Here is a 21,696-nt window from a genome sequence, read left to right as displayed (position 1 = left end):
TTTAAACTTCAAGACTCCTTATAACAAATGGAAAGGGAGGTGGATATTTTTTGCGGTTTTTAAAATTAAATAGGCAGCTAATATTGTTTTTAAAATTATGAAGAACAAATTTAAGCTTTGTTGTAACGTGCATTGTTTGCCTGGACTGCTCAAGACCTGAATGCTTGTGTAGGAGGAACTGTTTGAGTTAGCTTCTTAAATACCTTCATGCCCTTTCACATCTGATACTCCTTGATGAAACATAGGAGCCTTGTCTTATAACAGGCTTATTCAAAGTGATACAAGCTACAAAAGTGAGATCTTGGAAGAGCGTTGCCGTTTTCATAATGTAATAAAAATACTGTAATGATAAATAGTAATTAATAATTAATAGTGTGTAATAAGCATGTGACAAAAACAAATTTTATATTTCCAAGATCACTGCTTTTATATTTTATACTCAGGTAAAGGAGAAAATCCCTGGAAATATTCATTTTTAGGAGGGGGTTCGCGAGACTTGACATTTTAGTGAAAGGGGTTCACACGTTGTTAAAGTTTGGGAACCACTGGACTAGATGATCATAATGGTCCCTTCTGATCTTAAAGTCTATGATTCTATGATTCTATTCAGAGGAGGCATGCAATGTGCAAATGGTATATAACATGTGAACAACAGACTAGAGAAAGTTCCCGTCAAATTGATGCACGTATGTGACAACTGTTCCTCCACTCAAACACACATGCTCATGGTTGCTGTGCAGAACAACTGCCATAGTGGAAGTCACAGGAGGAAACACCATCTGGGGATTAGGAATCAGGAGATCTGGGTTCTATTCTTGTTTCCATTGCTGACTGGCTGTGTCACTTTAAACAAGCCGCTTGGCTTTTCGGTGCCTCAGCTTCCTCATCTATACAATGGGAATATTAAGTTTTGCAAATCATGTTGAGCTTCTTGGATCAAAGGTGCTCTGGCAAATGTAACTATTATTTACTGTGTACATGATCCTCAGAGTTTTCACTGTGTTTTAATGCCCCTTCCATGCAGTTTTGCATGTCCCATGATATGCCATAGACACATAACATCATAGCTTTGTTTCAGTTTGCTAGGAACCTACTCACTTTGAGATGAGGGTCAATATGCCAAGCTCTGAAGGTTAGGAACCCAGTTATCTGAGAAATCATCAGTGATCCTTCAGGAGAGTTACAATTTGGTGGGTTGTTCGTATCAGCTCTCAGGATTTAAAAGTTCTCAGGACAGCTGCAGGGCATTCTCAATAGAGAGCATATGCCTCAAGGAGCTGCTACCTCCAGCACTCTTCCAGAGCCTGGGCTTGGTGAGCTTTGGGCCAAAGACACAATTTACTTGTTTGATGCTGCTGCTGATGGACCTTTAAGATTAGTTTAATAAGAAGAGGGATTTTTTTTGTGCGTTACTGAGCAATAGGTTCTGATTTTTCCCCCTTAGGTTGAAAGGCTCATATTTTGTTACCTCATTAATGTTTATTCATCCCAGGTGCTTAGGCAATGGACACTGATCAAAATTTCTACATAGATAAAAAAAATGTTAAACATGTCCCCTCCATACTACCCTCTAGTGGCTTGATAGGTCCCAGATGCTTGAGGCTCTAGAAGAAATTGTGTACATTCCTATTGATTCTTTGGCTCTGTTTTCTGTCTAATGAAGACAGCAGTTGATCTACACCCCTCAGGCCTGCGATAAAATGTCACTAGTCAATCACCTTTCAAGTCATGCATATGCTACTGGGAATGAAGCAGGCATTGACAAGCATCAGTAGGGCTTTAGTTAAACTTGTTTTGTATATATTATCTATCCACTAATCAGCAAACAAATGTCCAGGATGGACATAAAAGGCAGATTGCTACATTTCTAATGCACTAAATAGACAATGCTGAGTTTCTTTCACAAGTGCATAATCTTACCGGTAATATGAATGGAAAGTGCTTTCTTGTTTTATTTCTAATGGTAATACTGCAGGGGAAACCATATTTTTGTGGAATTTCTAGTGACAAAAGGGCAGGATTAAGTGACAGCACACATTTCCAGAGACAATGAGAGCACTTTTAGTGGGAATGCACACCATTAATGTGAAGCTTTTGGTAGGAGACTCTCTATCAAAACTTGTTGCATTAAAAACAATGTTCACATTCAGTGCAGTAAGAAAATCACTAATAATTTGAAAGGGTGCAATTAAAATCATAGCCCAGACCCATCTGGCTGTGAGAACAGAGCTAGAGCTGAGGATATGAGAAGCAGATTTCTGCTCTCGAGAAGCGATTTACATCCAAATGGTAGATCCTAGATTTGGGGTTTTTTTTTAAATCTGTTTAAAAGCTCAAGAAAATTCTTGAACCTCCACTAAAATAAATAATTCTGTTACCCTGACTACCTATAATATCCTCTTACACTTCAGCCCAAAGGATCACAGAGCATCACCAAATTGGGGCCATTTCTAGGGAGAAGGGCAGCCATGAATATATAGTGTTCAAGGCCATTAGAAAACACTCCTACTCTTATGAAAGATGTCCTAAAATCTTTAGGGCCCTTGCAGAGCAGGCAGGATGTTGGTTTTTGGGGGTTCATTTGACATGCCCACAATCCATTCAGCTGCAATTTACCTCAGCAGAACTGGTCAAAAATAAGGCCACATTGTGAATTCTCCCCCCAAAATTCCCCCCGCCCTTTGCCCACAAAATGAAAAATGTTGTCAAAGTGTTGCTGAGCTCAACACTGAAGATTCTCTGCTGAGATCTGAGCTGGTGGTTCCTGAAACTCTAGAGGATCCCGATCTAAGGTGTAGACTACTGTGACACCCTTCCAGCTAAGAGCACGCCACACAAGAGCTCCTTGATGTTACCCGAACAAACAAACTTGAAGCCAATCACCCCTGAGTCTTCCACCCTCCCTAGTTGGCTACGGTTGGCAGCCAAAGCACAGAGTAAGGGGAGCTTTGGGTCTCCCCAACCCATGCCTTACATTGCCATAAGTCTGTTTGGTGTAGTGGAGAATTGCCAGGGTCTCCAACATGTCCCCTCCTTGCTTGGATGTGCTTTCACTCTAGAACACTTCTTGTACTGGAACACTTCTTGCACACTACTTGGGGAGGGGGAGGGGAAAGGGAAGCAAAGGGCAGTTCATAGGGCAGGGCAGATGGGGGGGACTGTGTGGCCTAGCCCAGAATAGGCCAGTCCACTCTTGGATACAGCTTGCTTAACACACGTGCAGCCAAATCCAACTCCAGTGTGAGAGGGGTTGGCTCTGAGGGCTTGGAGAATCCGAAGGTCCATCAAGCTTTATTCCATTTTATATGAAAGCAGCATACAGATGGATCTGCTCAGCCTGGCAGCCGTCTGTAGAGTCTCTCTACTTTCTCACAGCACTTCCTGTTCCCACCGTATTAGTCAAAATGACAGTAGAAGCAGAAGGTGCCCTCTTATACACTCAAATATCATTCTAGGCAGGGCCGGCTCTGGCTTTTTTGCCGCCCCAGGCAAAAAAGCCTCCCACTGCCCCCGGCCCCCCAGCGGGGAGCGCGGCAGGGGAGGGCGCCGAGCCCGGCCGCGGCCCCGCTCTCCCCGGCCAGCCGGAGCTCCGGGAGGAGGGCGGCGAGCCCGGCCGCGGCCCCGCTCTCCCTGGCCAGCCGGAGTGCCGCGGGGAGGGCGGCGAGCCCGGCCGCGGCCCCGCTCTCCCCGACCGGCCGGAGCGCCAGGAGGAGGGCGGAGAGCCCAGCCACGGCCCCGCTCTCTCTGACCGGCCGGAGCGCCGGGAAGAGGGCGGAGAGCCCGGCCGTGGCCCCGCTCTCCCCAACCGGCCGGAGCGCCGCCCCCCCTCCAGGTGCCGCCCCAAGCACATGCTTGGTAGGCTGGTGCCTGGAGCCGGCCCTGATTCTAGGATGAAACAGATGTCCTGTTCTTCTCTCATAACTCACATGCTATAACAACTGCAACTATGTTAATGAGACAGGACAAATATTGCATAATCATTTTTCAACAGTCAAGCTAGCTGAACAAGTATAACAATAAATGCTCATTCAGCCATGTGAAGCCAAAACTTTCATTCATTCCCCTGTTTTTGCTTTTGAATATCTGCCATTACCATGTTGCAGGCCAGATATACTCAAAAGTTTGGGAATTCCCCTCCCCTCGCTCCAATTTATTATTGGCCCACTTTATCATGCATGTGGCTCACTGGTGGAGCACCCCTCTGAGCCAGGGCACAGCATTAGACCAATTAGAAGCCCAAACAAGTGGCCAAACAGAAAATTCTTCTGCCCTTCTTGGATTACTTTTCAGCCTGCCTTCTAGACTCAGTTCTCAGCTCCTGTTCACTGACTGCCAGGTTGCTATCCCTGGAGTCCATCTCACAGTCTACCATTCACCGAAATGCCCTACTCGTTACCCCTACTCCTGGGCCCTGCAGAATTGTTCTTTGAGCACTACGTCCCAGGGCTTTCTCTCTGGGTGGCCTTTTTTTCCTAGCAAGCCCCACTGCTTCCTCTCCCAGAGCACACTGGCACCTTTTCCTAAGACCCCCCTGCCCCCTTCCTACAGGCCCTACCTCAGGGCTTCTCACAGGACCTTAACCTGCTTCCTGGAGTTCCTTCCTTATGGAGTTCTCTCAGCCCTTTTTATGAGGCCCAGGTGTTCATCAGGCTAACACTGGATCCCACTGGCCTCACCTACTCTGGCTGAGTGGCAGACAATTATGGGACTGGGGGGGGGCCGGTCCCATTTCCTCTTAAAGGGACCAGTGACCTGTGACAAAGAGCTAAAGTTTTCTGATCAAAACTAGTGCAATCTGATGCAGCAAATTGGCAGAGCAAAGATTGCTGGATGCAGAACTGTAGAAAATATCCTACTTGGATTCCAACAGCTACATGCACAAACATTTCCTTTCCCCCAAACACTGCATTGACTAGTGACAGGTCCCAAAGCTGCTTGGTTAAACTGCTGTAAAACAGGAGCAATGCTACCGAAGCCAACTGAGTGCTTGTGTATGTGGGAAAGTTATGCTGGTATAAGATAAGGTGTGAATTTAAACCAGTATAATTGTACCAGTATAACTCCCCCAGTGGAAACTCTTATTCTGTAAATGCAACTTTTTTCAGATTAGTTTGGGAAGAGATTTAAGCTAAATAAATAAAAAAGTCACTCTTATTCCAGAATAAGAAAGTCCAGATGGGCAGTTATCCTGGTATAACTGGTGACATGTTTTCATGCTGACAAGCCCTGAGTTATACTAGTGTAAATATGGTACAAGTGAGAGCAGAATGAGACATTTTTCTAAAACAAAAATCCATGAAGAAGTAGTAGTGAGCCCGTAGTTAAGCTTAAACAGATTCTTTGAGAAAGTGGCCCCGATTTTTAAACAAAACACATCAGAGGATACCAGTAGCATCTTTGAGATTGCAGCGAGCCAGAGAAGTAGGTCTGACAGGAGCAAAATTATTCACAGCATTTACTTGCAAGCAATTTGTGTGTAAAACCATTTTGATTACATCACATATACACAGTGCACAAGATGATGCATGTGAATTCCTGCTGGGAAGAAGGCCATTTACAATTAATGGATGTCTCCTCTCTCCCCCCACCTCACTTCCCTCCCAAGTAACATTTGTAGGAAACTTTTATATGTTTATTACTATGTGTTTAGTTAGGAAGTATTAACAAAATCCTTGCCATGTAAATATCAGAAACAAAACAATCATTACAACAGTGAGCTTTTGTTTAAGAGGACGTTGTACAGGAATAGATTAATCATCTCTTTCTATATAACAGGGTACTACCTACCATTTTACACAGTAAGCATCATTACAACACCCATGACACGTAATTTCATTAAATTGTGTGAAATCTCTGATTACACATTTAACAGCCCAGGCATGTCTATTGAATGTTAATCTTAAAAAAATTGCACAGGTGTGGTTCCCGCCCCCCCGGTGAATGCACTTTGTGTGAGGATTGAATAAAAGATGCCCAAATAGCTAAATATCTTTTGTCCTTGCGGAGTACGTAATTATTGTATCAATTTTTCCAGAAATACAACCTCCCCTTTTTTTTTTAAACCATTCCTCTATGGTTGGACTATTTTTCTTTTTCCAACCAGGGGTTATCATTAGCTGAGCAGCTACTAACAGATGAGAGACGAATCCTTCATTTCCTTGTGTGTGATCATTTCGTCTAGGAAGCCCCAGGAGGATTACCAAAGAATCATTCTGTAATAAATATCCAACAATTTGTGCTATTTGGTTATGGATTGCATCCCAATACTCTCTAATGACTGGCCATGTCCACAATATATGCAGACAATTGTAGGAAACTTTATTAAATGCAATAAAATATTACAAACAGGAATCTTGAGGAGGACAATCATGTCCTTTTCTGTTAAACTAAATAGCATAGCCCTGTTGCTAGCATTAGTATAATGGCTTTGAGCTTAGCTAGAAATACATTTCACAAATCCCCATAGTCCAGAATGAATAATTGAAGACAATATGTACCAAGATGCTTGTTTGCTACCTGCAGAGTTCACTCCTAGAGGACCATTAAATTCATTTTTAATAATGCAGGCTATGGTTAAAGCTATAGGACACAAAATTTGACTCTAAATAAGATCATAACTAAAGAGACAATCCTAGGGTTATGACCTGGGCGCTAGGTTTACAATAACAAATACAACAAAAAGGAAACAAGACGATCTTGCATTTATTCCAGTTTGCCTTTCACATTTCAAGTGTTCAGGCTTCCAGATTTAAAGCCACATACCAGATCCCTATACAGTGCTATTGAAGTTACTACTCACAGTTCTCAGAAAATGCCCAGGTGTTTTTTAGTTTGTACTATCATTTGTATTTTTTAATCTGCCATAGGAAAGTGGCAATTTCTTTTGATGGAACGGTGTGTATGCAACTTTTCTTCAGTGTTAGTTACTTGTGACTCTGTCAATGAGGGTACAACCTATATAAATGCCCAATGGAGATTATGAAAAAATGTTTTGAAAACTGAAGTTTGAAATCTCATTTTTTGTCTGTAAAATAAATGGTCATAAAACAAAACAAAACGGGAGTCCTAGCCCATTTATGATTATTGATAAGCTAACCTAACATTCCATTAGTTGTACTGAATGCAAATATTTGACCTAGGCAGCGTTAGCATAATACTCTCTCATCAAGAGCTTACTCTCTGCAATCTTTCCAGTATACCTCCATCTGCTCCCCAATTAAACTCTTTAATCTTCTTTGCAGTAAAGGGGCTCAACCTTCATCCCATAACTCAGAACATGCTTGGATTTGTTCTACCAGGTATTGAGGCAGAGAGGTTAAGTGACTTGCCCATGGCCATAAAGAGCATCAGTTATCAGAGCTAAGGTTAGAACTCAGGGTTTCCTAGCTCCCTCATGAATAGAAGCATGCATGCAGAGGTTAAATGAACAGTGTGGCCAGGATTTGTGAGGCGTCCTAACCTGTCCTCCTTTTGCAGAAAAGGAGTTAGCTGCAGCTTGAAACTTTGTGGGAATCCTTTGGATCTACTCAGAGACATGGAGCTCCTCCATGATGTGTCTTTGCAAGAGGGGCATAGTGTAGGCTTGGATACAGGATTGGGAGCTAGGAACTCTTGAGTTCTAGTCCCACCTCAGTTACCCACTTTCACTGTGACCTTAGACAAGTCACTTGCCTTCTCTGCTCAGGCTCCTCCTTTGTAAGTCAGGAATACTACTACTACTTACCTCACTGAAGTGAAGCAAAAATTAGTGTTTGTAAAACTCTTTGAAAATCAAAAGTGTTAAATAGTTTTATTCAGAAACCCTTTCTTGCTGAGTAGTTCCAGTAGCTGTGGAAATATATATACAGCAGACCATTACAAACCAATCTTTACTAGACCTGGGAATATATTACAGAAGGCCATGTAATAGTGTACAATATTGATTTGTTTTATTACAACATACTGCCTCTTTAGCATGCATGTCCAGATGATCTTTTGCTTTATAGAGTTTGCTACATCTAGATTTTTTTTAAAATCATGAAAAAAAAAAAGATCAGAGATTACTCCAGAAAATTTGCTACTGAGCAATTTACTGTGTAGAATGGAGTTTCACTTCTCCATAAAATGGTAAAAGGCAGTAAAGGAAGTCTCATAAAAAAGTGCAGTTATTAATTTAAAAGTCTTCGCATTACCTTGTTCCTCTATAGCTGAGGATGTAAGGAGTGATTTAACAATACTCTGAACTAGGAGTAGGTATACTGTGATGCCAGGTTTCTAACTGATTACACGAGGATCCTTCTCTTGCAGGAGGTTTATATGTTTGTATGGAGTGAAGGGGCTTAGATTAACATTTCGTAATGGTCCTTTCAGATTTAGGCAACTATAATGAAAACGTAAGATCAGTTCCTAGTAGTGAAATCTCTTGTTAACATATCTTATTGCTTGGATTTTTGAAAGGTGATCTTCAGTGGTTCCTTAATAAGGCTTGTTAATACTGAAAAATATGGTTACTAACCTTTCCGTACCTGTTGCTCTTTGAGATGTGTTGCTCATGTCCATTCCATGATATGACCGCGCTGTGTGCACAGTTGCGAGAGAATTTTTTTCCTCGGGTGGGGGGTCTCCCGGGGGGAGATGGGGCAGAGAAGCGCAAGCAGCAGAAGTTCTCAGGGGAGGGGGCCAAGTGGGGGGTGGAGCATGGGCAGGGACTTGGGGGAGGAGGCTGAGCAGAGGCAGGAATGGACATGAGCAAGCATTCGAAAAAGAACATACATTCCAGTGATAACCTCTCTTTTATAACTTTAAAATTTAAATTAAAGGACATTTGAGGCTCACAAAAACTAGAAAGGTTCATCTTTGCATCAGGAAAGAGCAGAGAGGTAGATCTATTTAATAAAGATGCCTCCTCTAACCTTAGATCACTCAGCTTGATTATGAAAGTATCAGATTTTTCATAAAGCACAGCTATGTTGAAAAACTGCTAGGACACATTTAAATGCACATCTACTGTGCATTAGGTCCAAGGGCAAGTGTGGTGTAAAGATTTTGTAATGAAACAGATGGAGTTTTATTATACTCTGAGGATGGGATTTTAAAAAGTGCTCGATATTGGCCTAACTCAGCTCCCAGAGAAATTTTGACTTCAGTGGGAGCAGAGTAAACCGGATTCTCAACACTTCTGAAACTCCACTCTCAGATTTGCTGAGTGCACACCATCTGTTACTGTCGTATTTATCAGTTTGGGAGAGTGGGGATTTTTCCATGGCCATTTCAGATCAAGGAGCCTGTGACAAACCCCAGGTGACGCCCCCCTCCTTGCCATTCTGGGGATTAGCTCTGCATGGCCAACACTCCTTCCTGCAGTTGCACTGTCTCTTTCTGCCTCTGTGGCCCCTCTCTCATCCCAGGAACTACAGTCTTCTCTTTGTGATTCAGCCCTCTGGCCAGGTCACTGTGTGGTTTCCCCTTCTGGGGATTTGTATCAAAGTCTCTGCTCACCAGCAGCCTCAGGCAGTCCTCCCATTCACTGCCTCAGGGGCTAACAGGGGAACCCATCTTCTACTCCAGGTTTCAGCTCAGGGACCCTCTAAACCAGGGGTTCTCAAACTGGGGGTCAGGACCCCTCAGGGGGTCACAAGGTTCTTACATGGGGGTGGTCATGAGCTGTTAGTCTCCCCTCCCAAACCCCACTTTGCCTCCAACATTTATAATGGGTGTTAAATATATAAAAAGTGTTTTTAATTTATAAGAGGGTTTGCACTCAGAGGCTTGTTATGTGATAGGGGTTTGGACTCATAGAATATCAGGGTTGGAAGGGACCTCAGGAGGTCATCTAGTCCAACCCCCTGCTCAAAGCAGGACCAATCCCCAGACAGATTTTTTGCCCCAGATCCCTAAATGGCCCCCTCAAGGATTGAACTCCCAACCCTGGGTTTAGTAGGGTAATGCTCAAACCACTGAGCTATCCCTCCCTCCTAAGGGTCACTAGTACAAAAGTTTGAGAACCACTGCTCTAAGCAGTAGCCAAGGTCTGTTTCCTCCTGCACCTTGCTGCCTTTTCTTGAGCCTCTTCCTTACCTTCTGGCCCTCCCTACTCCTCTGGATTTACCAGCCTCTCAGCTCCCTCCTCCTGGGGAATAACCAGGGGCTACTTGTCTTTATAGCCCCAGCCCCATCCCTTCTTCTAGAGAGAGACTGCCTCCCTGCAGCCTCCTCTGCTTCCAATTTCCTTTCTTTATATAAGCCCCACCTGTTCCCACAGGTGAGCCTCCCTTAATTAGGGCTTTCCTCAGAAGTTTCATTCTCCCAGATTGCAGCCTATTTGGCCTAATTCAGCTTTTGCAGGGCTAGCGTGAGGAGTACACCCCATCACAGAGCCATTGTTTAAGTTGAACGGAAAAGAGAACTAGCACCTGAGACAGCAAAGGGATGAGAGAAAAGGAGGATGATGCATGTAGAGACTTGCTTAGCGTATGACCTTTCCCTTTTCTTCTCAAGGGACTCCTCCTTTCTCTTCCTTTGCCACTACTCAGATAGACATTTAGACTAAGGGCTTGGCTACACTTGCGAGTTACAGCGCAATAAAAGAGCCCCGGGCGCACTAGCTCACTACCCATCCACACTGGCAAGGCACGTAGAGCGCTCTGACTCCGCGGCTACAGCGCTGCTGGTACTCCACCTCGGCGAGAGGAATAATGTTTGCTGCGCCTTGGCTATAATGCCTGGGCGTCAGTGTGAACAAGGTGTTGGGTTACTGCGCTCTGACTGGCCTCTGGAAACGTCCCATAATCCCCTTAAGTCAAGTGGCCACTCTTGTCATTGTTTTGAATCACTGTAGGAATGCGGAAATGCCCTTTCAAAGCTCTGTTTCTGACAGCCGGCATGCAAGCCATTACTGTGGAATGCTGTGTGTAAGAGAGAGAGAGGCGGGGGGGGGGGGGGGGGGGAAGGTCTGCTGCTGTCTGAACTTACAAGACAGCATGTTGACATGCTCTCAGCCCCCCAATAACCCACTCTCTCTCCCCCCACATATACACAACACATTCCCTGTCACACTCCACCCCAACCCTTCCATTTTAAAAGCATGTTGCAGTCACTTGCATGCTGGGATAGCTGCCCATAATGCACCACTCCCAATGCCGCTGCAAGTGCCACAAATGTGGCCAAGCCCCTGTGCTTGAAGCTGTCAGTGTGGACAGACTACAGCGCTTTCCCTACTGCGCTCTACGAAGGCTGGTTTAATTCAAAGCGCTCTACATCTGCAAGTGTAGCCATGCCCTAAGTTATGTCAGTAGCAAGTTCCAAACCATGCTGTACTCTAGGAGTGTAGGCTAAAGTACCATTTTGGAACTTGCTCATAAGATTCATCCCCATCTATACTGGCCATGCCAAATGGCATAGAATACAGTTGGGTAAAAAAATACACAGCATCCCCAAATTCTGCTTTTATTTGTTTAGACTAGAGCAAAGCCCATAGTTTAAAGATGGTTCTTGCCAGAAGAATGCTAACATGGTTTCCGTGGCCACTGTAGATGGCATGAACTATAAAATAAAACAGTTTTTAAACATGCTATCCAGAAAAGTGGAGAGACAGCAGCTATAACATGGTACTGCTGAGACCCAGGCTAAATAAATAAAGACCAGGAAAAACTTCACACGCTGGTTAACATTATTTACATTTTTTCTTTTTATTTATGCAAAATTGATATAATATTAGAAGCAAACATCACTAGTGGACAGAACAGGAAAACTATTACAATACTGACAAATATAAAATTAGATGGGAAAACAAAACAACGTGGAAGAATGCAAACATTAATGTGAAAGAGGACTGCACCATTTTAATTGTAAACACAGAACTCTATGATTTATTAGCTCTTTTTGATAATAAAAAGGCAGAGCACCCCTTAGCTGACAACTTAAGTGGCAATATTTGCTCCTAGACATGCAATAGATTTATGGTATGCTAAATATAAATGAAAGCACCTGGATAACACATTGATTGGATTATGACTACACAAAGGTGCACCACGGGGCACATTCATCTTCACCAATTTATGACCCTGTTGATGTTCCGCATTACTGCTCCAGATCTCATTTATTTTCACCGCAGGTCCCTCAATTTTTTTGTGGTTGCATCTTTAACTCAGGGGGCAGAGTGCCGCTTAGTATTAAATCTTACAGCACCTAGGTTTTCCTTGAATATTCCTTTCATATATTTATTATGCCTAAACTTGCTTAGTTTATGAAGAGAATGCAGGCCAAGTTGGTATAGTTTGCAGGATATTGACCTGATATAATTCAGGAAAAAAATACAGAAATAAGTGATTCAGATCTCAGGCCTCAAAGAGAACCCATCTTACTCTGTACATAAGTAACCTTTATCCCAGGGGTAGGCAACTTTTTGACCCAAGGGCCACATTTGAGTGGGGAAATTGTATGCAGGGCCATGAATGTAGGGCTGGGGAAGGGGGTTGGGGTGCGGGAGGGAGTGCGGTGTGCAAGAAGGGGCTCAGGGCAAGGGATTGGGTTGCAAGAGGGGTGCAGCAGGGGGCTCAAGGCAGGAGGTTAGGGGACTCAGGGCAGAGGGTTGGGGTGCAGGAGGGGTTCAGGATGTGGGCTCTGGCCCAGCGCTGCTGACCTCTGGGGTGGCAGCGGCGTGTCGCAGGGCTAAGGCAGGCTCCCTGCCTGCCCTGGCCCCACACCGCTCCCGGAAGTGGCCAGCATGTCTGGCAGCAGCTCCTGGGGATGGGGTGGGGCCGGGCAGGCGGCTCTGCTGCATGCTGTCCTTGCCTGTGCGTACCACCTCCGAAGCTCCCATTGGCCACGGTTCCCCATTCCCAGCCAACGGGAGCTGTGGGGGGCGGTGCCTGCAGGCGAGGGCAGTGCGCAGAGCCCTCTGCCCCCCCACTCGCCCCCAGGGGCCGCAGGGACGTGGTGCTGGCCGCTTCCGGGAGCAGCGTGGGGCCAGGGCAGGCAGGGAGCCTGCCTTAGCCCAACTGAGCCAGGGACTGGCAATCCGCGGGCTGGATTGAAAGCCTTGATGGACCAGATCCAGCCCATGGGCCTTAGTTTGTCCTCCCCTGCTTTATTCTAATCTTAGATTACTGCTGCTATTACCCCGGATTTCTGAAATAAAACCCCCCCAACCCTCTTGAAGCTATAGAATTTTTGTTGTAGAAGAATCCCAGAGAAGGAAAAGGGTTGACAGAGAAGCACCATAAAAGAGAACTGAAGAGCGTATCAATAACTTCAACTTTTATTCCTGAAGATTAATAGGTGCCACAGCCATGGTAACTGAGAGGAGCTGAAGTTTTCGTTAGCGAATGTGTCAAGGGGAATAGTGTACTAACCAGCACACAAAGTGATGGTCAGGGAAAAAGAACTACAACCATGCTAAACGTCTGCTTGAGGGCAAAGTAGGATCACAAGGCATCTTTTAGGTTGTATTACACACACTATTGACTCATCTTCAGGTCTTTTCAGGACACGGAGTGACTACACTGAATGCAATTTAAACCCATTTTGTTTGGGTTGCTCCAAGTTTGATTAGTTAAATTAATTAGCAATACAGAGAATAGTTAAATTACAGTTCTTCATGACATTGCCACCACAGAGCCACACATATGGGAGTTACGTGCCTATTCATACTGTCACAGAAACTTTTTGAACTATAGTTTGCATGTCAGGGTATATGCCTCTTGAGCCCATCAATCCATACACCAATGGTGTAAATACCATGTACCCCCAACTGAGCCTCAGTTTCTCTGTCCACCAGCAGGAGGGTCCATGAAGCTATTCTCATCCCTTTTTCTGTCACATACAAAGATACAACTATGTTCAAATTAACAGATTTAGAGTTAGCTTCCATTTCCTCCCCGCCCCCCCTCCAACTACTGAGGAAGAGTCAACAGGACTGACCCGCTAGACCAAATTCTCAGAGCTTCTGTCCCATAGTCATACTAGGGAGGCAAGGTTACACACCCTGAATGGCAAAGAGCCACTACCTACTACTTAGGCTAATTATTTATTTGAATTACCATAGTGCCTAGGAGCAGTAGCCATGGACCAGGATTCCATTATGATATGCAATCCCTGCCCCAAAGAGCTTTTTAAACTGCTTAGTTGTGCTTGGTCTAAGACTTTGGAGAAAGGTCTAGAGCTCAAAGAATGAGTAGTAGTATGCATTCAGTCATATTATGAACTGATGTCCCTGTGCCTGGCAATTTTAATGGCATGTATCCACAATGCACCCTTATTTGAAATCTGTAGGGCTGCACTGTGGAGTTGGTGCATAACTTCATGAATCATCATGTTCTCGATGCTTCTGGTTTCAGGAAGGGAATTCTTCAGTTACTGTAATTAGCAAGGTTCATCAGCCCACCTCTTCAGGGAGGTCACTGGTATCTCATCTCTTACAATGGGGCTCTAGAATCAGTCATCATGAAGAAAGAACATTAACTTACTAGCAGTAAGTCTGGTTCACTGGACATATGTTGCTTTCAAAGACATATATTGACTGAAATGGGCCCTGAATACACAGTGTGTTCTGAAGGATTTACAGTCCAATACAGGAACAGACTTAAAAGTAATTGTTTTAGAAGAGATGTGGTGTTTATACCTTCAGTCTACAGAATGCTGGGATTTAGGGGTATGCACATGTATACCCCTTAATGGCCAACTACTGCTCAAAGAATCTGTGACTGTGGCTAGAAACGTAACTCTTACAGTTGAGCTCTTGAATGTCAATATATTCAGAGGGGAAAAAAAGTAACCCATGTTCTTGGTACGTATCATTAACTGGGCTCAAATATTCACTATACAACTGTTTATAAAAAACCACACTGAATTAGAAAAATTTATCCCTGGAGCATGGCAATTTGATGGGGGAGAATAATGTGTAGTAGTTAGATGTGGTATCAAGGAAGTGTCTTGATAATGAACTATATTTATGTTTAGCTAGTAAATGGGTGCCAGATCACAGAACGAGGGTCTACAAAAGCAGACTTGATGAAGGATACTAGGTACCTATTATTGTTTCTAGTAATGAATCCCAGAATGTTTCATTATGTGCTGAAGATACACATGCCTCTAACATGCACTAGCCTGCTGTTGCATACTGCAAGAAAAACAAACTCTGACAGAGTACATGTTTAAAAATAAAACATTACCCAGAAATAATTAAAAAGAAATCACATGTGGCCAAGTTAAATCTAACTGCCTTTTGTTCTCCAAATCAGCTGTAAATACAGGAGAGGGTGAAGACTAGGTGGTTCTAAAACATAAAAAGAAGGGTTGTTTTCTTATCAACCCCCTTGTGTCAACTTAAATTTGAGGTTGTGTCTGAAACTACTTCCTTTTGCTCAAGCTATAAAAGGAAATACCTACCACTACTGTTGATCAGTCCCATTCACTGCACCTGTTTAAACCCAAGCTCCATATCCTTGGTAGTAGTCTAATAGAAACAGGGTTGTGGCAACCCAAGCCACTTGTAACCTACAGTGTGTTAGAGGCCTGGAATCAGCCAGGTGGTCAGTACAGTTCACAGCATGGGCTGAGCTAACCCGGGAGGAGGCAGGGCCAGGAGATGTATGTAATTTAAAACTGCACTCTCATGGCAAAACATTCTGGGAAGGGCTAGGGTGATATAATCATGCTTTGGGAATGAATCTCCCTTACAACACAGCTGTTTCAGCTAACTTAAAAAGTTAGTTCAAGATTCTTGTTTTAATAGGTCACTGGAGTTTAGCTTCATGAAATCTAGACCTTCCTCTATCCTAAACCTCTGTTGAAGTTTTATAAATATAGAAAAAATAAACCTATCATTAATGATTTGTCATCCTTTGTAAGACACATCATCAATAAGAACTCAAACTCTTGATTAACTCAGAACTATTATATAGATTTTTTAATGTCTGATATTTTGAATTTTTAAAACTACGTACGAGTTCAGAGCATCAGATAGGCACTTATTTCTAATCTTACAAATCAAAATACCTGGATGAACTCTTTAATCTAACTCTACCTTAAAAATGCTCATGCTTGAGATCTGTATATAATGTAGATTATATAGTTCTAATTTCATAAAAAGGTAGAAAGAGTCCAGAGAATAGTCAAATAAACTCAGGGAAATGAAAGAACACTACAAGAAAATTTGTGGAATGTGAAAGAGAAATATGAAAAAACCCCAGAAATCAGTCAAAACATTTAAGTTCCACTAAATAAAAGAATTTTAAAAGATTATTTTATTGAAGCAAGCAGCTGATAATGCAATCAACCTGACTATTCAGCAATTTAGTACCCCATTAGAGTCTTAGCTAAAATTGAGCACAAAATTATTTATTTGTTATTTAAACAATCACATCAGGAATAAACATCTGTAAACACAACTGCATGACAAGAGCATTTCTCTGTTAGTTCAGGAAAGGATATGCTCTTTACAACTGTGTCTTTTTAACGGAAAAAAAAACAAAAAAAAGCTTTCTGCAGAAAACTTTTGGGTACCACAGGGATCAATTCTTGTCCCTATGCGATTTAACATTTTTATTAAGAAAACAAAAAAATCATTGACAAAACTTGCAGAGGACACAAAAATTGGGGACATGATAAATAATGAAGAGGACAGGTCACTGAGACAGAGCATGGTAAGGTAGGCACAAGCAAACAGTATCCATATAATATGGCTAAATGCAAATGTATACATTTAGGAACAAAGAATATAGGCCATACTTCTAGGATGGGGACTCCGTTCTGGGAAACAAGGACTCTGAAAAAGATTTTGGGGTTGTGGTGGATTCAGCCGAATATGAGCTCTCAGTGTGATGCTATGGCAAAAAGAGCTAATGCAATACTTGGATGCATAAACATGGGACTCTTGAGTAGGAGTAGAGGTTAGTTTACCTTTGTATTTGGCATTTGTGCAACCACTGCTGGAATACTGTTACCAGTTCTAGTGTCCATTAATAAATTGTAGGGAGTTCAGAGAAGAGCCCTGAGAATGATTAAAGGATTAGAAAGCATGCCTTATAGAATGATAGACTAAAGGAGCTCAAGCTATTTAGCTTACCCAAGAGAAGGTTAAAGGATGACTTGATTACAGTCTGTAAGCACCCAAATGGGGAACAGATATTTGATAATGGGCTCTTCAATCTAGTAGACAAGAGGTATAACATGATCCAATGGCTGGGAGCTGAAGATAGACAAAAACAGACGGGAAATCAGGGGTGCTAGAACAGGGTGGGCGGATGGGCCTGTCCTGTCCACTTCTGGCCATGGGCCCGGCCCCCTGCCCCTCCTCTTCCCCCTGAGGCCCATCCCCTGGCCAGGTTGAAAGCTGGAGCTCAGCTCAGGGAGCCTGGGCAGCTGTGGGGAGCTGCAGATCCTCGACCAGCCCAGGCTGGGGGGGCCTGAGAGCAGCCCCCGGCCCATGTCCCTGCCCTCCGGGCCCCCCACCCAGGGCCAAGGCAGCTCTTACCATAGCCCAGCTGCAGCTCTTTGGCCCCTGAGGCCCCGCCCCCACGCCAAGCTGGGTCAGGGTAAGAGCCATGCGGGCAGCTGTGGGGAGCTGCAGACCCTCCACCTGCCCTGGGTGGAGAGCTGGGACAAGAGCTGGAGACTGCTCTCGCACTCCCCCATCCCGGGTAGGTGGAGGGCCCCGGGCTCCCTGGCCCGGCTCTGCTGGGGCAGAAACCCCTTCCCCACCTTTTAGAAAGAGTCCATCACCCCTGCTGGAAATAAGACAAATTTCCTCGGGGTGTGGTGGATTTTCCGTCACTAGCAATTTTAAAATCAAGAATGGATGTTTTTCTAAAAGATCTGCTCTAGAAATTATTTTGGAGAAGTTCTATGGCCTACAGGAGATCAGATTAGATGATCACAATGGCCCCTTCTGCTCTTGGAATCTATGAGAAGACTGAGTCCCAGTTTTTAATCTCCATCTTGGAAGAACTAAACCAAGTCCTCTCTGTAATATTCAACTATTCAGCTTATGCAGGGAAAGACTGAATTTGTATCTTTCTAAATTTATATTAAAACCTTTTTGCCGTAATTAAACTTTTTCCTTGCCAATTGGGTCAGATATGACGGCCTGTAGCATCACCAAAAGTGCACATTTATAAAGAAAAAAATTGAGACAAATTCACTACTATATACATTTACAATTCACACAATGTATAAATATACATATACCCATGAAATCATACAAATATCCTCTTTGTGGACAAACGCTTGCATATTAGGAGAATGTTAATTAAAACTTTTGTCAGGCTTTAGTTTCACCTTTTCCTCATAAGAGGAACAGGTTATTTCAGCTACAGTGAACACAATTTAGGCTATATACCTAATTTACTTTCTACAAGAAAAAGTTATGATTAATTATTAATCCACTTACATTGTTAATCAGCCACCTGTCCTCTATGGGAGAATTTTCCTTTTCTATCCCATCCACACACATCTAATATAGGCTTGTCTACACAGCTACTTAGCAGCAAGCCAGGGTGCCGAATGCAGAGTGCACTAGCCTGCTGCGCATTAACTGGCTGTGTGGACTCTGTTACTGTGCATTAAAAGTATGGAACTTTTAGTGTGCAGTAGCAAGGTCCACAAGGCCAATTAGCACACAGGCTAGCATGCTGTACATTCCCACCCCAGCTTACTGTACACTAAGTAGCCATGTAGACAAGCCCTGAGATTCAAAATTGACACTTCAACACCTTCTAAATCGTAAGTGGCTACAAAAAACTGTTAGTTCCTGAGAGTAGATCATAGTATGTAAAAGTCAAAAGTACAATGACAAGATGGGCAACGGTTTCACAGTTTTCATATACAGTGCTAGGAGTGAAAGAGGCATAGTGAGTAAATATGCGGGGAGAATGTTTTGGATACTGGGGAATGTCTTCGCATATCACACCACCAGAATAATAGTTTCAAGTGCTTTAAAATGCTAGACATATAATTACCAAAATTAATGCTCCTGTTTGCCAAAGCATGAATATCATACAGCCACAGTTATACATAGGATTGGAATTATTGTTGGAATTATTCTTTAAAAATTAAATGTTTATCAGTTTGTAAAGATTAACAATCTCTTCTGTTTCAGCATCATGTCTTTTCAATGTCCTTTCTGAAGCGATGGTAAAGACTAAACTACTTCTTGAAGTCTGAATGACATGATCTGGAATGTCCTGGTTTGATAATGGATAGCCCACCTCTCAAATCTTTGATCACTGGTTGAGATTCAAGAATTGTTACCCATCTTTCCTTCAAATATTTGATTTTAAGTAGTCAAAACAAGAGAGAAGAAAAAGTCTCAAGTCTCAGCCAATCTGATTATTAAATATGAAATCAACGAATACTCGAAAATATAACTGGCTTTGGATTTTTATTATGATTAGTAGTAGTTATTGATCACTACCCTTTTTTCTCATTCCACACAAAAAAATAGATGTGAAGAATGCTGAGGGTTGAGTTAGGCAATCTATATTCTGCTATTTCCTAACTCTTGAGTGCTTAATTCTGCAACCTTAATATTGAATTTTCAACATAGTTTGTGTGTTATTTCCTAGTTGTTTTTTTTAAAGAAACTGAAAAAACAAATTCCATAATGTGACATCATATTGACACCCACATGGGTCACCAACGGGGTTGAAACCTTTAGATTCACCACACAGACCTCTCCCATTTGAGCCAATAGAGTAACTGATAGCAGGAGTAGGCTGTCATCCTCTACGTGGACCAGTACTAGTGGGGGATGCAACACACACTATGACAAGGGTTTCACAGATGTTTGCTGACAGCAAAGGAATGGTGAGACTCTGCAATCTTGAGTTCTATTCTAGACTCTGAATGGGGAGTCTAGAATAGAACCCAAGCTCCAGTGGGCACAGACACTCCTTCCCATTTCCCCCAAGCCTGACCCCTTCTGTCCCATCCCTTTCCCTCCAACTTGTCCTGGTCCTGTCTCTTCCCCAGCCCTGGCTCCTTGTGTCAATCCCATTCTCCTCACCTGGCCACTCCCAGCGTCCACTCCTTAGTCTTCGCATCTCAGTCTCCTTGCCCAGCCAGTCTGTCTTTCCCCCTGGACATGCTGTCCCCATCCCCTCTGTTCCCTGGCTCCCCATCTCTTTCCCTCCCCACATCCAGTCCCAGTCTCCTCGCCCAGCTAGTCCCAGTTCCCCACTCCCTACCCCAATTCCTTGCCCAGCCAGGCCCATTCTCTCCACACCTAGCTTTTGATTGGTCTCTCCCCTCTCCACACTAGCTCCTAGTTTCAATCTCCCTTCCTGGGCTCCTCATCCAATCTCGGTCCCCTTCTCCCACCTAGACTCCTTGTCTCTTCTCTTCACCCAGCCAACTCCTTGACAGATGTCTCTCCTCCCAGGTGCCCTGCCACATTGGTTCCTAGTCCCTGCCTCATCTTCGTTCCTCATCTGATATCAATATCTTCCCCTCCCAGCAAACTGACTCCCAGTCCCAGTCTCCTTCTTGCCCGGTCTCTCCCTACCAATCAGCTTCTAGTCAGTTACTTCCCGTCCCACTCTCAGAAGACTCCTTGTCCCAACCTACTCCTTTCTCTTCGCTCGGGTCCAGCTTTTGTTCCCTCTACCTTCAGATCAATTGGCTACATCGTCCATACTGCCTTGGTGTGGACTTCAGACAGGGGTGACATTGAGAGCGAAGGAGAGACAGGCTCCCTGATCAGTTCTGGTGCCACTCTGAAACAGCTGTTACAAGGAAATTCTGAGCCCTTGTAATCCTGGGCTGTAGCATATTCAGCTGTTCTGTGGGGCTGGTGCATGCACAGTCCTGTCACACACAGGAGCCATAAGGGGCTGGAGCATACTCAGTGAGGATGGACTCTTTAGAAGTTTTAGCAGTTAAGCTCTAGCAAGGCTCTACTGTGCATGTGCGAAATGCAATTCTTCAAAGGCTTAAAACTTGGCCAAATTCAAGTGGATTTTCATGGGGACGACAAAAGTCACATCCCTGACACAAAAATCAACCCTCTTGCTCCAAAGCACAGGGGTGCCGAAGCAGTTCAAAGAAGAGCAAGAAATATTTAACATGGGCTAAACAATATTTTTCCCTTTGACTCATTCTCTGAACTGATGAACTATTTCAGTTGAAGTTTTCCAAAAAATTCAGCTTAAGGCAGCAACCTAACATCGAAAATTTCGGCCTAAATTGTTAAAGTACAGCAAAGTTATAAGCAAGTGAAAACACGATCTTATAATGGGAGATAGTGGGCAATCTTAATAACACAAATAATATACATCATTTATACATATTTATTTTACAGTATTTTTGCCAGTTCTGAAAGATGAATCCAAGTCCAAAAAATGTTAACTGGCTAGTTCCTTTCAGATGATTTTGCAAGATTTAGAACTCAAACACGGTGTGTATTCTAGTGTGAAATACAGTGAAACAGCAGCTTTTTAATGTGTCTAACATTTACTTGGAAAATAAGCCCTCAATCCTTATCTTACGATATTCGAGTTATCAAGTTTAAATAAAATTCAGTATGTCTGATCCTCAGGGCTGATTGAAACTCTTACTCACACTGGTGAACACTGATTTGCATGACTAGTCCCGATGAAGTCTAGGGATGGTAGAAGTCAGTGTCTGTCTGATTACTCATAACAGTAAGTGCTCACTAATGTAAGTATGTGAACCTCATACTTACATTAGTGAGCACTTACTGTTATGAGTAATCAGACAGAC

The sequence above is a fragment of the Terrapene carolina genome, unplaced genomic scaffold (assembly GCF_002925995.2).
Source record: "Terrapene carolina triunguis isolate 2854851 unplaced genomic scaffold, T_m_triunguis-2.0 Scaffold84, whole genome shotgun sequence".
NCBI lineage: Eukaryota > Metazoa > Chordata > Testudines > Emydidae > Terrapene > Terrapene triunguis.
Note: the sequence above shows the minus strand (reverse complement) of the source record.